The 14,161-nt window shown below is 43.4% G+C and overlaps 1 protein-coding gene across 4 annotated transcripts in view; it reads left to right on the forward strand.

The window, feature by feature from the left end:
• The window catches only part of LOC105469899 (EPH receptor B1), a 448,737-nt gene that overhangs the window by 40,880 nt on the left and 393,696 nt on the right, over positions 1-14,161 (forward strand). The window contains exon 1 of one of the 4 annotated variants that reach the window (XM_071090947.1): positions 11,194-11,263. The exons of the other annotated variants lie outside the window; for them this stretch is intronic. The gene's annotated coding sequence lies outside the window, so the exon portion shown is untranslated. Of the gene's footprint in view, positions 1-11,193; positions 11,264-14,161 lie in introns of those variants that run through there. 4 annotated transcript variants of the gene reach the window in all.

Genomic DNA, 14,161 nt, shown 5'->3' on the forward strand with positions numbered 1-14,161 from the left:
CGGGGCATCTGGCTGGACACAGCCATCCAGTCCCATGTGGCCACAGTGGACACACTGAGCATCCCTCCAAGGCACAATTAGATTCCATTATTCTCAGACTGATTTGACAGCAACGGTCAATGCAAGGCATGATTTAAACACCTATTATACTCAGTTTTCTCAATTAAAAAATAATTTTAATAATGGATTTAAACTCCTTGTTTTCCATAAATAAGATGCAGTTTTTGCTTTAAAAGGTGCATTTAAAGAATTGCTTAATTTTCTAGTTTTAATTTTGCACCTGAAAATATAGTAATCTTTTAGGAATTTAATATGTTAGCACAAATTGAAGCAGATATTTATAAAATTAAGAGGCCAAACCATCTTCAATGTAACAAGTATACATGATGTGATATATAATTTGGTGAAGTTTTAAAAACCATACTTCATTAAGTAAATAACAGGTAACAGAAATAATAGACGTTTAAATTATTGTATTTGGTTAAAATCACATATTCATATATTATGAACATTTACATTCAACAGAAGCACATTTTAACAAATGCACTGTTAGTATTTTAGTTATAGATGTGATACACAGGTTCTATAAATTAACAACAAATACAAATCAGCTTAAACATAATCAAGATAGGAAACTTAAGGTCTTTCATTATGCAGCTACTTTGACATTTACTTTCTCCTTCCTGTTAATCCATTGACCGGAAAAGAAATAGGAGCTCCCCTGTTTTTTTAATTCCCTAGTGATTAATCTGGAATAAGTTTGTCTAAAGAAAGGAGGTATTGTTTTTCTGTCAATAGAATATACTACTACTATTGGTTTTCATTTTAATATTCTGATAAGTTTAGATAAGTGGCTTTAGTTGACTTGGATGACATTTTAAAATTACGCATCAGGAAATATCCATGTCTTAACATGTTCACTCTCAGCTTTGACACATGGAGTTGATATTGCAAAAGGATGATAGCTAGTCGTTCATGCGGCTGGATGCCAAGATGTCCCCTGCAGTTAAATACTGATCCTTGCCCAGCTCTGGAGAATACAAGCAACCAGTGCGTCAGGTGCATATTGGGACCTATTTGTAAAATGTCTCTTTAAAATATTAAAATAATCTAATCTTTTAAGCACTACATAACTAAAAGGTATACCCTCTATTCCATGATTTTATCTTGAAACTTCAGCTTATCTATTTGGTTACAAAAAAAAAAGTTAATATTTTTTAAGTTGAAATTAATTTTAAACATGGATGTCCTAAAATCCAGTTTATTGTCAAAGAATCCTTGATTGTCATCCTGCTGGGTTCACATGGATTCAGAAATTGTTTCTAGAAACTCTAGGATGACCATCAGATGGTTCCCATTGAGTCCAGGATGCTTTGCAGAATGCCCTTGTCTGTCCTGGGAGATGGCGGGGAGGGGGCAACTACACCTTGTTGGTGCAGGGAAGGGTAGGGCTGGTGAGACTGGGTGTCCTCTGGGCTGCACCCTAGTAGGGAGAAGAAAGGAATTCTTAGCTGGGGACTTCTTTAGGCCTTGCTTTCTTGCTCATATCTAGAAAGGCATGGTTTGCCAAAAGAACGAACTCCAAAAGAATGCTCTGCTCTGGCCCCCAGACATTGGAAATTAGCCAATATGAGAGAGCTAGGTGTTTGGGGGGCTATTTCGTGGAATTTTTAACAGTTTCTATGCAAGGAAAATTTAAAAAGAAGATGAGGAGCATGAGTGGCCTCATTCATGCAATTTCTTTCAAGATGCACTCTAGATGCTGTCATACCTCCTATCTCTGACCCCAGAGCAGGCACTGGACATTACATAGCCATAGAGAAAGAAGAGACAGTACCTGGATGGACCTTATGAATAGGCAGGGGGTGAGGGCAGGAGTATGAGGAGTACAGAACAGGAGTGCTGCCTGGTTGGGCTCAGCTCCAGGATTATGTGGGAGGCTGTAGGGAATCGTGGGTCTTGGGCCATGCATCTGCCCTGCTCTTGCCCCCAACACACTCATGCCCCATGGATGGTCAGGCTTCTCATTGCATGGGAATGTAACAAGCCTTCTGAGATTCTGGTCTGGGTGCAGTTGTCATCACCACAGAGGATCAGGGAGATGCAACAGAAAAAGGTGTAAGATTCATGTTAGCTGAAGTCATGGGGGCCCTAAGAAATCATTTAATCTGTCATCCTCTTCTACAGGAGTAGAAGGAACACTGAGGCACAGGAAAATTTGCTGATCTGGTCAAAGTCTCACGGTGTATTAGAAGCAGAGCCAAGAGGAAACCTTGGCTTCCTGATTTCCTGTTCTAGCATTTTCTCCCCTCACAGTTTCCTTGGGCTTATTTTGGCTCTTAGGACATCTCCCAAATGTCTTCCCCATGGATTCTCCTAACAGTTTATACTAAAATTTTATCATCCTGTGGGTCAGTCAGTCCTTTCTAGTATCTGTCATCTATTATGCTCAAATTTGAAACCACATCCTCTCATGCTATGCTTAAAATCATGGGAGAATAATTGCTTAGCACCCTCCTCTTAAAAAATCCTTCACTTAATAGAATACTGTAATCAATCACATGTAGCCTTTATTGCTCTTTGAAAATTAATATCTGGAAAATTCATGGGTGTATCTGGATCTATTAATAAGACAAATCATGTCTTTTAATTTGGTGATGAGCTCAAAGCAGCCATCGCCACCTGGTGGCAGTGTACCCTAATTACAAGAGAAGTAAATAAAAAGACACTGCTTTCCAGAATGCAACTTTGGAGCTAGAAAATGGAGGCAAATGTTCTACCCCTAGGCAGATCCAAATGAAAGCATCAAGAACAAAATAATTAGAACACATGTTCAAGTAAATTATTTCTTTTCTACTATATATTTATTCATTAATTCATGAATTAATATTCAGGTAAAAGAACAAATATTTGTACATGACTGCCTACTATGTGCTAGGCATTGTATCAAGTGTTTTACATATGTTACCTCATTTGATTCTCAATATACAACCCAAAATATTGTTTCTATTTTACATATGCAGGGAAGTTAACAGGGAAATCCACACGGTCAGCATGTGAAAGCAACTCTTCAGGTCAAGGACTAGACTTGTCGTTCTTCCTTCACTGCCTCCTGATTCTGCAGAGGCCTAAGTGCTCATAGTAACTGTGCTCAGCAGACACATCCCTGCCCCTCACCATGCTTGTTACTGGCTGCTGCTTATTTCCATGTAATTGTTAGATGACTAATCTAAGCTTCACCTGGACTTTTAGAGTCTGTTCCTTTGTTCCTTTGTCCTTGGCAGTTCCAGCTATGTTATCCTTCACTGCTGTGAGATGGGCATGGAAGAAAGCAAATCCTGGGGATGGAAATTTGACAATTCGACAGGAGCTAAGCTGTCTCAGGTTAAAAGGCAGAAGGGCAGGCATGTCCTGAAAACGCCTCTGCCCTTGGGCACCGAGAAGGCCCTGCTGTGCCATGCCTCAGGCACAGGACCTAGAGCACCCAATTCTGTGCTCCAGACTGAGTCGTGACTTCCTGCCAGGCTGCCTTTGACTAGAATGAGAGAGGGGCAGTGCCCTGGGATATGGTCTGGCATAAGACAGGACAGTGGTGAGTAATGGGGGATGGATCTCAGACATATGCTGAGTGTTTTCCAGGCCCCCTATTAGGGAACCCAACTGCATAGATGATGGTACCTTTTTGGGTGGGGAGTGGAAAAGTTTCTAGGTGATTCTGCTGCATGCCCCAGAGGTACCATTTGTTTAATACACAAGTGAAAGGCTGAATGTGCCTTGTTGAGGATTTGCTCGGGATGGGCTATGACTGAGAGACCTCCTAAAGGAGTCCCTGAGACCCTGAGGCATCCCACAATGAAGTCCTGGGACAGGAGCAGGGAGGTTGTATTGAGTTATGGGACCACGTTATTCCACTGCCTCCTGGTAAGAAATCTCTTTTTTCTACACTCCCTTCCACTTGGCACCTCCGTTAGTGCCCAACTTGCATTCCTCCTTGAATCAGCTATTTCTATGCATCCGTCTGTCTCCCCAGGCAGCACACATCACTATGGCACAGGGCCCAGGGCTTACTTCCTTGTTCTCCATAGTGCCTGGTCCCGGGCTTTGCCTCTAGTAGACAATGTTAATGTTTGTGGTTGACCTAAAGGAGGTGTTCTAGACCCAGATGCCTACTGGGGGCCCATAGGTTTCATAACCAGGTGAGGTTCCCTGGTGGGGACTCTGTGAATAGGTGAACTCCTGCCCGATCTAGCTGTATGGGCATTGCCTCATCTTCTGGATTTTCACTGGATAAAAATCCCCAAGTTTTACATGTTGACAAAAATGCATTTTTTTTTCTTTTACAGCTCTGTATCGGCCAAATAAAATCAATCTGGCTCTCAGATGCATTAGAGACTTCACATTAAAGCAGCACAAATAGCCTAAGTATGCCCTAATCCTTTAAAAATAGTTTCTTAGTGCCCATACCTAATTATATAGCTCTTGGCAATTGAACTGTCTTTCAAAGAAGTGAGTATGTAAGAGCACCCACTTCATAAGAAAGAAAATTTTATGAAGTTGTTTGAGTCAGAATCACAATCCTAATAAAATGTATTTTATGAAGTTGGTGAGAACATTGCAATCTGGGTGCCGTTTTACAGAGCATAGAACTAGTACACATTGTAAATATGAGGTCTCTGACCAGCCCTCAGCCTCTCTTTTGGTGACAGGTATGACAACTCTTCCCTTTAAGAGTCTCCTGGGAAGCTTCCAGCACAGGGTGGGATTTAGTGACCCTGGCTGCGATCCCCCTCCAGCTCATTTTTGGATTGGCTCATTACTGTAACAGCAGTCTCCAGCCAGTCACTTAACAATGCAGGTGTTATCAGGAAGGGTGGGTTTTGCACTGCAATGCCTGTGCTATCTTGGGGCTTCTTCTGGGGTGTGGGCCCCTTCCCTGGTTTCCCTCCCTCTCAGAGCCCCCTTCTTCAACTACATCTCCCCTCATTCCACCAGGAGAGGCTGTGTATATCAAGAAGTGGGCACTGAGTGATGCTGCTTGAGGACTGGTGGCTTCTCCCACTTCCAGAGAGTTTTCATGGTTTCCAGGAAAAGCTCTGATGTGGGTGGCAGGCAGTAGCCAGGACATCTCTAGAACATAGGTTAGATGCTCTGCCTGTCCCAGCCAAGTTCAGACCCAGCCAGGAAGCCTTAGAGGAGCAAGGCTTCCTGTACCAGGGCGCTTGTTCAACCTGCTGCTCATGCTGCTGGTGTCACTGCTGCCCCTCAAAGGCTTATGTCCTGTCACTCTGTAGGTGGGACGGGGGGAGGTATCAAGGTTGCTCACCGCTGAACACTGCTGAGCTCAGGTATTTTGCTTTCTAGGGAGGCTTCACAAGGATGGGGGCAGTAGGATGAGAGATTCCTGAAAGGAGGCAGGGGTGACTACATCATAAAAAGATTTCCTCTACTTATTTCACTGGTGTATTTGATTTAAAAGCTGACTCTTTGGAGTGAACACCCTCTCACTCAGAAGAGCTGACTGAAACCGTGAGAAGAGTGTAAATGTTGAATCAGGCTCACAATCATTTGAATCCTGCTTTGGCTTACTCTCTGCATGACCCTAAGGAAATGTGTCCTCAGTTCCCCGCCCCCCCACTGACCTGTAAAATGGGTTTAATAAAATATCCCTTTCCTCTTAAATGGGGGAACTTGGGGTGATTGGTATAGTGTCTGGCGTAGTCTGGATTTAAATTCTCTTATTTCTTTATTCATATGGGTTGTTCGCCACTTAACGATATTCCCCTTTGTTTTTTCTTGTCTGAACTCATTTCCAAAGAGTTTAAGAGCTGGGGAAAGGATAAAAGTAAGGGGACATCGTAGACATCCCCACACATTGTCAGAGTGGTGCTGTAGTCTGGTTGCGATCCCCCGAAATTCATATGCTTATGACCTAACCTCAAAGGTGATGGTAGTAATAGCTGGGGCCTTTGGGAGGTAGTTAGGTCAGTCATTACAGCGGCCCCTTCATGAATGGGTTTAGTGCCTTATAAAAGAGACCCCAGAGAGCTAACTTGCTGCTTCCACCATATGAGGACACATGGAGAGGTTGCTGTCTATGAATCAGAAAGTGGGTCCTCACCAGACTCCAAACCTGCTGGTGCCTTGATTTTGGACTTCTCAGCCTCTAGAGTTGTGAGATATAAATTTCTGTTGTTTATAAGCTACCTATTCTATAGTATTTTGTTATAGCAGCCCAAACAGATAAAGACAGTTGGGCTCCTAGGAGACCTCCCTTACACCAGCCTCATCCCAGTTCACTCTTCTGTGCTAGTGCCATCAGAGCCCTGTTCATCCAGTACCTACTCCATCCTGGGCCTGTGCCATTCCAATGCCTGCAGTCAGAAGATCCTTCCTGAGGCACCCATTAGAAAAACTAATTCTTCGAATTAAAAACAAAACCCAAAATTCCTCTAGGTTCCATTTAATTGGGTAAAACTCAGTCCTATTTCCTTAGGTTGGCTTTCCATGGGCCTCCTTAATTACCTACAACCGACTTTTCTAACCTTCTCTATCACCAAGGCTCTAAAATAAGACAACTTGCTTTTCTTCAAACATGTCTTTCCTATCTCCACACCTTTGATTGTTCAAAGCTCTTTGCCTGGAGTACTTTTCCCACTGTTTCCATCCTTTAATATCCCACGCATCTTTAATGGAGTGGTTCAAGTGGCTTCTCCTCCATGAAGCATGTCCTCACCCCTCCTTTGTGCTATTAATGATGGATTCATTACACTGATATATGATATAAAATCATACAGTGTTATTAGTTTATGTAATTGTATTACTTTTAAGGAAGTTAGAGAAGACATAGACTCTTTATATTAACCCACATATTTACCGTTTCCAATGCTTTTCATTTTTTTCCTCTGTTTTCAAATTACCTTCTGATGTCATTTCTTTTAATCTTGAAAAACATTCTTTAGTATTTGTTTGTATTTTATGCAGATTTGCTGGTGACAAATTCTCTGGCTTTGGTTGTCTAGGAATGTTTTCATTTTGTCTTTATTTTTATAGGATAGTTTCACTTCTTGGATATAGAATTCTACGTCCAATTCTAGGACATAGAATTCTTGGTTGATAGTTTGTTTCTTTTAGCACTTTGAATATCATTCCTTTACCTTTGGGCCTCCATTGTTTCAGAAAAGAAGTCATATTGATCACATTGATGTTTCTCTGTATGTTATTTTCTTTTCTTTTGTGGCACTGAAAATGTTGTCTTTGTCCTAAACGGTTTGACTATGATGTATCTAGTTGTGGATCTCCTTGTATTACCCTAGTTGGAGTTCATTGGAATTTTTGGATGTGTGCAGATTGATGTTTCTCATTAAATTTGAACTGTTTTAAACCATTATTTTTCAAATGTTTTTATTTCCCCCTTTCTCTTTCCTATCTGGAAATTTTTTTTATCACATGTATGCTGATGTGCTTGATGTTTATCAATGGATTTCTGAGGTTCTGTTGCCTTTTACTTAATCATCTTCTCTGTTTTTTGGACATGATAATTTCCATTGATCTATGTTCAGATTCATTGATTTTTTTTTTTGTCTTTCGATCTTGAATTTTCTGTTGAGCTCCTCTAGTGAATTTTTCATTTCAGTTATTCTCTTGAACTCCATAATTTATGTTTAGTTTTTAAAATAATTTCTGTCTTTTAAGAGATGATCTCTATTTTTCTGTTCCTTATTGTTATACTTTCTCCAGTTATTTAAAAATGGTTTTATTTAGGTTTTTGAGCATATTTATAAGAGCTACTTTGAAGTTTTCATCTGCTGTATCTAATATCTGAGGACTCATAGATAGTTTCTATTGATTTCTTGAGTATGAATTATGCTTTCTTGTTTCTTTGGATGTGTCATAATTTTCTGTTGAAAATGGGACATTTAAGATAACGTATTGTAGCACCTCTGGGTCTTATTTTTCCTCCTGAATGATGATGATGTTACTGGTTTCTTTGTTTGTTTGCTGAGTAACTTGCTTGGGCTAATCTGTGAAATATGTCTTCTCTATGGTATGTGACCACTTTTGTGTTGGTTCAGATTTTAGCTTTAATTTTTGTTTTTATTTTTATGTCTTGCTTCTTAGAGGTCTGTGTAGGTTAATGGTCTGCCAATGATTAGACAGAGGTTGTGCTCAAGCACCTTGAGCCTCAAGACTTGCATTCTCTGCTGTTGGATCTGTGTGTAGGTAGGAAAGCACATTCAAAATTCAGGTCATTTTGAAGTCTGCTCTGGCTTTGACTTTCCAGTGAGATCTTTCACCTATTCTACAAGCAAGCATAGCCTTAGGGCTGGCCAGGAGTATGTGGCTATATTAGCTCCTCTCTGGCCTTCATTGAGTATGTGCACATCCTCAGCCAAGTATTTGCTTGCCCCAATCACGCCGTGGTCTCACCTGCTGAGTGCGTCACTTGTACTGATGCTACTACTGGATGTGGCATAACCAACCACTCCAAATCAAGTGAGTCCCCTTTGACCCACAGCTTTGATGATCTTCAAGCTGTTTCCTTCCCTAGCAGAACCTTCGTATCAACAGAGCTCAGGGGAGGGTGAGGAGGAGGGTGCATTTCTAGGCAAGAATGCCACAGGTGCGCACTATTCTTACTCAAACTCCAGTCTTCGATACATAAATACTTCTCAGATTGTTGAACACCTTTAGTTAATTTCCAGGATACTGAGATGGTTGTTTTTGTCACTTTTGCTCATTTTTTCTTTTTTCAAAGAGGGTTTGCTTGCCTCCTCCCTCTGCTCTAGCCACAAGCCTCTACCAGTTTACATGTGTTTTGATGTGACAGACTTTTCCCGGCTGTGGAGTCCCTGGAGAGCCTGAGTTTCCGCCCCTACTTACCAAAGAGTTCCACCTGTATCCACTTCAGATTTGTCTGTGAATCTTCAGTGCATGGCATGATGCCTGGCACCAATCAGGTGCCCAGCAAATGTTTATTGCCCTCATAATCTGAAAGATGACAGACAGAGAGTGTTATGCATTTGGATACTGGATGTGGAGTATTCTACAGACCTGGCTTTGGGTCAGTAGAATGCTATTGATCCTTAGTTTCTCATTTGTAAAATGTCAAAAATAAAACTTAATTCTTGGAGTAGTTGTGTGAATGAAAGAAGATGTAGAAACCATCTAGAACAATACTTGTCATGGAGTAGTTTTTTGTGACTATTAATTTCATTTCTTTTTTTTTTTTTTTTTTTTTGAGACGGAGTCTCACGCTGTTGCCCAGGCTGGAGTGCAGTGGCGCGATCTCGGCTCACTGCAAGCTCCGCCTCCTGGGTTCACGCCATTCTCCTGCCTCAGCCTCCTGAGTAGCTAGGACTACAGGCGCCCGCCACCGCGCCCGGCTAATTTTTTGTATTTTTAGTAGAGACGGGGTTTCACTGTGGTCTCGATCTCCTGACCTTGTGATCCGCCCGCCTCGGCCTCCCAAAGTGCTGGGATTACAGGCTTGAGCCACCGCGCCCGGCCAATTTCATTTCTTTCCATAAGATGTGGGATTGATGAAGATAATATGCCTTGGGTGATCTGGCTTATCCATCCATTCAACCAGCCATCCATCTACCCATCCATCTTGCTGCAGATGCAGTGATAAATGAAATAAGATTGTATTCTGGAGAAACACATCTAGTGGCAAAGACAGGCATGAAAAATAACTTGCAAAGCTGTGGTCAATAGCTACAACTGGCATGAGTGAAGAAGTGCATGCTCCGTGGCCACAGGAGTGACATTTGGTATAGGGATCTGGTGTCCATGCCCCTTTGCTGTGGCTTCGAGGTCTCTGGTCCAGGGTGGAGAGTCAGGGGTGCAGAGAGATCAGACCACCCAGCCACTTTCTGCTTCCCACAGAATTCTTGTGTGAGGAGATATCCCAGCAGACCTTAAGCAGTAACAGTCATATACATGCTCACATTGCCTCTCTAGGAGGTAGAATTTTATTTTTCCTGCCACGATCATTTTATCCACTGTTTTGTTCCAAAGCACTCACATGTCACAGTATTTCTGTGGAGTTGAGGAGCATCTAGCAAGCTCTCATTCCATTTTGTTCATGGAGGATGCACCCTGCCCTCTCTTAGGGAAGTGGAACTACCCACACAATACCCCTCTGGCCCCTCTGCCTACTCACACAGACACGTGCTTTGGAGGTGGAGGTTTTTTGTGCCCAGATCAAAGAGGTCTCATGATCATTTCTCTTCACACCTGCAGAGGGTCTTCTGATGTGGGCCACACCTTTGGGGAAGTGGGGCTGCCAGCCTGTGCTTGGGAGTTGTATCTCCTCTGATCAGTATGGTGTTTCATCCTTCAGGCACTGCCTCTCCTTGGAGGCCCAGGGGGCAGGAGAGCAAGTTTTCCCTATGTCTGTTCACCAGGCAGTAGGGCTCCTAGCTGTGTGTTAAGCCAGCAGCAATTTTTCTTTGCAAATACACACCCATTTTAGAAGTTGAGTGCTCGGTGTTGTGGCCGAACAGAAGCCCATTATGAAGTGGTTCATTGCTTGCACGTTGCGATCTGCTAGGGCAGGGCTCTGAGGCCCCATTTGGAGGAATGTTAGTGCAGTCCAGTGGAACCCAGGTTGCCCATAATACTGCCTTTGCGATACCTTCCAAGCCTTGCATTGTTCCCTCCACGCACATCAGCAAGAGCGTTGCATGGGTGCTCCTTTGCTTGCCCTGGGAACTTTATAGCCCATATTTACTATTCATTATTGTTTCCAAAGTACATCTTGTGTGATGCCTGTTCAGTGGTAAAATGGCTTTTCCCCCTTCTTCTCCATGGAGTTCTTCAAAATCTGCTCCTGCCTGAGGGTGGGGGAATGATCCTCTTCATGAAAGTCTTTGCAGAGGGGATGGAAACCTTGCTCACCTTTGCAGGAGGTGTTTGGGAAGGAAAGGCGTGGGGGCAAGGCAGAGCAGGCAGACTGAATGTTCTGGTGGGACGCTCTGGTGGGATGGACCCTGGTCCATTATTGAGGTTGAAACTGAAACCTCTGGGTATTTACCCGGCAAAGTCACCCGGATAAGGAATGGGCCGGGAGGGTCATGTGATGGGAGTCAAGGCAAAAACAAAAGAATCCATTTATTATCCTGGCAGGAAATTTGTTCCTTTGGATTCTGTAGCTGCAGACATAATGATTTCATTTCCTTCGGTGGCGGGAGATTAATAGCCCTTACCCCTGGGCCTCTGTGGATTGCTGTTTCCTCCATTTCCCTAAGTGTCGTCAACTCTGGTAAGCATTCCTTTCTGAGGGGTCAGAGGGTACGCGCCGTTTCACGCTGATTAACAGAATGTGGCCCTCCCTGTGGAAGGGTCCAGGATACCCGGAGGTGACTCAGTTTAAAACACACACATCATGGGGAAAAAAAAAAAAACAACACAAAGAGAGGCTGTTCATAGAGCCAAGGACTTGGACAGTAGCAGGGCAAGGCTGAGCTCCACCTCCTGCTTCAGATGCAGTCACTCACCCTGAGGCTGGAGCATGTGCTAGAGCAGGGAGCCCCAGGAAGACAGCTGGGACTAGGACAGCCATCAGCCTATTAGTTGTGTGCTTGGATATTCAACCTTTCTGAGCCTCAGTATTCTCCTCTGTAAAATGTGGAGACTCCACCTACTTTACCAGGCCATGGGGAGGATTAAATGAGATGCTGTGTCTAAGTGCTTTTAAACCAAAGTCCTCTGTGGGAGTGAGAGCCACACACAACAGACCTTCTGGTGGCCGCAGGGAAGAAGACAATTCCTGATTCCTAATCAGCCTTGTTTGAAGAACACAGTAAGGTAGTGACTGAGTCTGTTGGTCTGTCCTGAGATGAGGACAAGAAGAAGGCAGGGAATGGGAACCAGAAGGCTTTGGCCAGGGTGCACCCTTGGGAGTATCACAGGGTCACCTGCGAGGGAGCTGTTTCCACCTGGCTTCAGTGTTCCGTATTTTGTGGAGCAGAAATTGCGTGTGGGGAGTCAGATTCCATGTTTGGATAAGGATAAGTGTTGTGTTTTAAAAAATCCAACCTAAACAAATTTCCCGTTGTGGCTCAAGATATTCTGTGCCCTGATACCCTGCTTGGAGACAGTGTTTAGGTTGTGTGGTGCTGTGGTTTCTACCCACGGAGTCTTGCAGATACTTGGTGCTTAGTGTATCTGTGTTCATTAGGAACCTTTAATTAATGAACCTTTGCATTCCAGAGAGATGCAAAATTGACTGATTTAGGGGCATTTTTGTATTTTCGGTGTCTCAGTTTCCCATCTATGTCTCATCTCCACCCCAGCCCACATTCGTAATGGAGACTAATGAGTCTCTTATGATCTGCATAAAGAGACGTCAGATTGAATGAAATGAAATGAAACTGGATTAAATTGCAGGGTTGTTGAACACAGGAATGTATGACTGGGACCAGGGGTTGTCTGCTCCCTGGGGGCCCTGGAACAGGAAGAGGTTATCCAGAGAGGTTGGTTCTGGGAAGTCTTCCTGGAGGCAAGGGTATGTCTCCATGAAGCATTGCTAAAAAATAAGTTAAATATGGATAACGGAGCAATTTTAATAAACATTTTACTTTTAATATGTTTATAGTGTTGTTAATTATCTCTCTAAGTGGAGAAAATAGAAATTGTAGCACATTGAACAAAGATTGCTGATTAGGATAATAAAATGGAAATTTTAATCAAGACGATAACTTTAAGTCAAAGAAGGTTTTCTCTGAGGCTGCTGGAGCTTTCATCTTTATTAAACACCCCATTTATCATCACTACTTCATTCATCGCAAGCATTAGATTAATATTGACAATTTAAAATAGAAATAACTTTTTCTTGCCATTATGGTGCTGGTATGATAATGGTACCAGAGACTTTGCGGGAGCCATTGCAGGCCGTCATGCATTCTCGCTGCTGTAGTTGGCAGGCAGTCTCTAGCCCAAACCTCAAGGCACCAGCCACTCAGGGAGGGGATCTGGTAGGGGGAGGGTTTTCCTGTCATCAAGCTTCTTCATGACATGCAGCCCATTAAATCTTGTATGCTCTTTATTGAGAAAGCAAAAGGCTTTTGATGGCTTGAAGTTGTTCTCTTCAGTGGTAGAACCATGCCCAAAGGTCAGGGGCCTCTATTTTTCAATCCAATACAAGAACTATATTTTGAGTATCTGCAGGGTAATGTGGAGATGCCAAAAGGCAGACAAGACTCAGCCTTGTCCTGTGAAGATCACACCTACGCACAAGTCAGGAGCCTGAGTTTCAGATGAAGAGGAGGGACAGAAGTGCTCCAGAGGTTTAGGCTTCTCAAAGTGTGGTGCTCGGGCCAGCAGCATCAGCACACACACGGGTCATGGAGTTCCACGGCTTTAACCAGTGGTTCTCAGACTTCAGCATCGAATCACGTAGAGGGCTTGTTGAAACAGATTGTTCCTCCCCTACCTTGAGTTTCCAATTGAGTAGCTTTTGAATGGGGCCTAAAGAACAGCATTCTGCACAAGTTCCCAGGTGATGATGATGATGCTGGTCTGGATACCACACTTTGAGAACCATTAATTTAGAGTGAGGAGAGACTACTAAGAGCAAAGCCAAGAGGAATTCATGGAGAAGAGTCCTTTTGGCTTTTCCAAGGGAAACAGAATCTCATCAGGCAGAGAGGAGAAATGGGAAATTTGGAGGTCAACTGGCTCTGGGAAGAGGGTGTTTGGCTTACGAACATTTGCAGTTGAGATGGAGGTGGACTGGCATGTGGAGCCTGTAGTTGGAGATGGCGATCTGTGTTGCCAACTGTGGAGGGGGTATTGGCACATGAAAATGCAGCAAGCGTCCAAGGACAGAGCTAGGAGATCATGGGTCTGTCCCTAGCATGGGTTCTGTTTCTGGATCAGAAACCATTTGTGCCAACTAGACAGTGGCACCAGCCCTCGCACGGCTGCCTCTTGAGATGCACTCCAGGCTGGGTCACCCCAGAAAGATCTGTGGGTCGGGGCCTATTACCCCATTCTTACTATCTGGGTTAATTGTTTTTCTCTACGTATCTGCCTTTGCTGGGCTGGGCTGGGGGGATATGCCTCCTTTAACTCTGCTTCAAGAAGCCTCTTATTGTGGGGAAAAGGACCACCATCCTGGGAAGAGGACCACCACCTGCCCATGTTATGTCTGCTGGAT

This window comes from Macaca nemestrina, chromosome 2 (assembly GCF_043159975.1).
Source record: "Macaca nemestrina isolate mMacNem1 chromosome 2, mMacNem.hap1, whole genome shotgun sequence".
NCBI classification, from domain to species: Eukaryota; Metazoa; Chordata; class Mammalia; order Primates; family Cercopithecidae; genus Macaca; species Macaca nemestrina.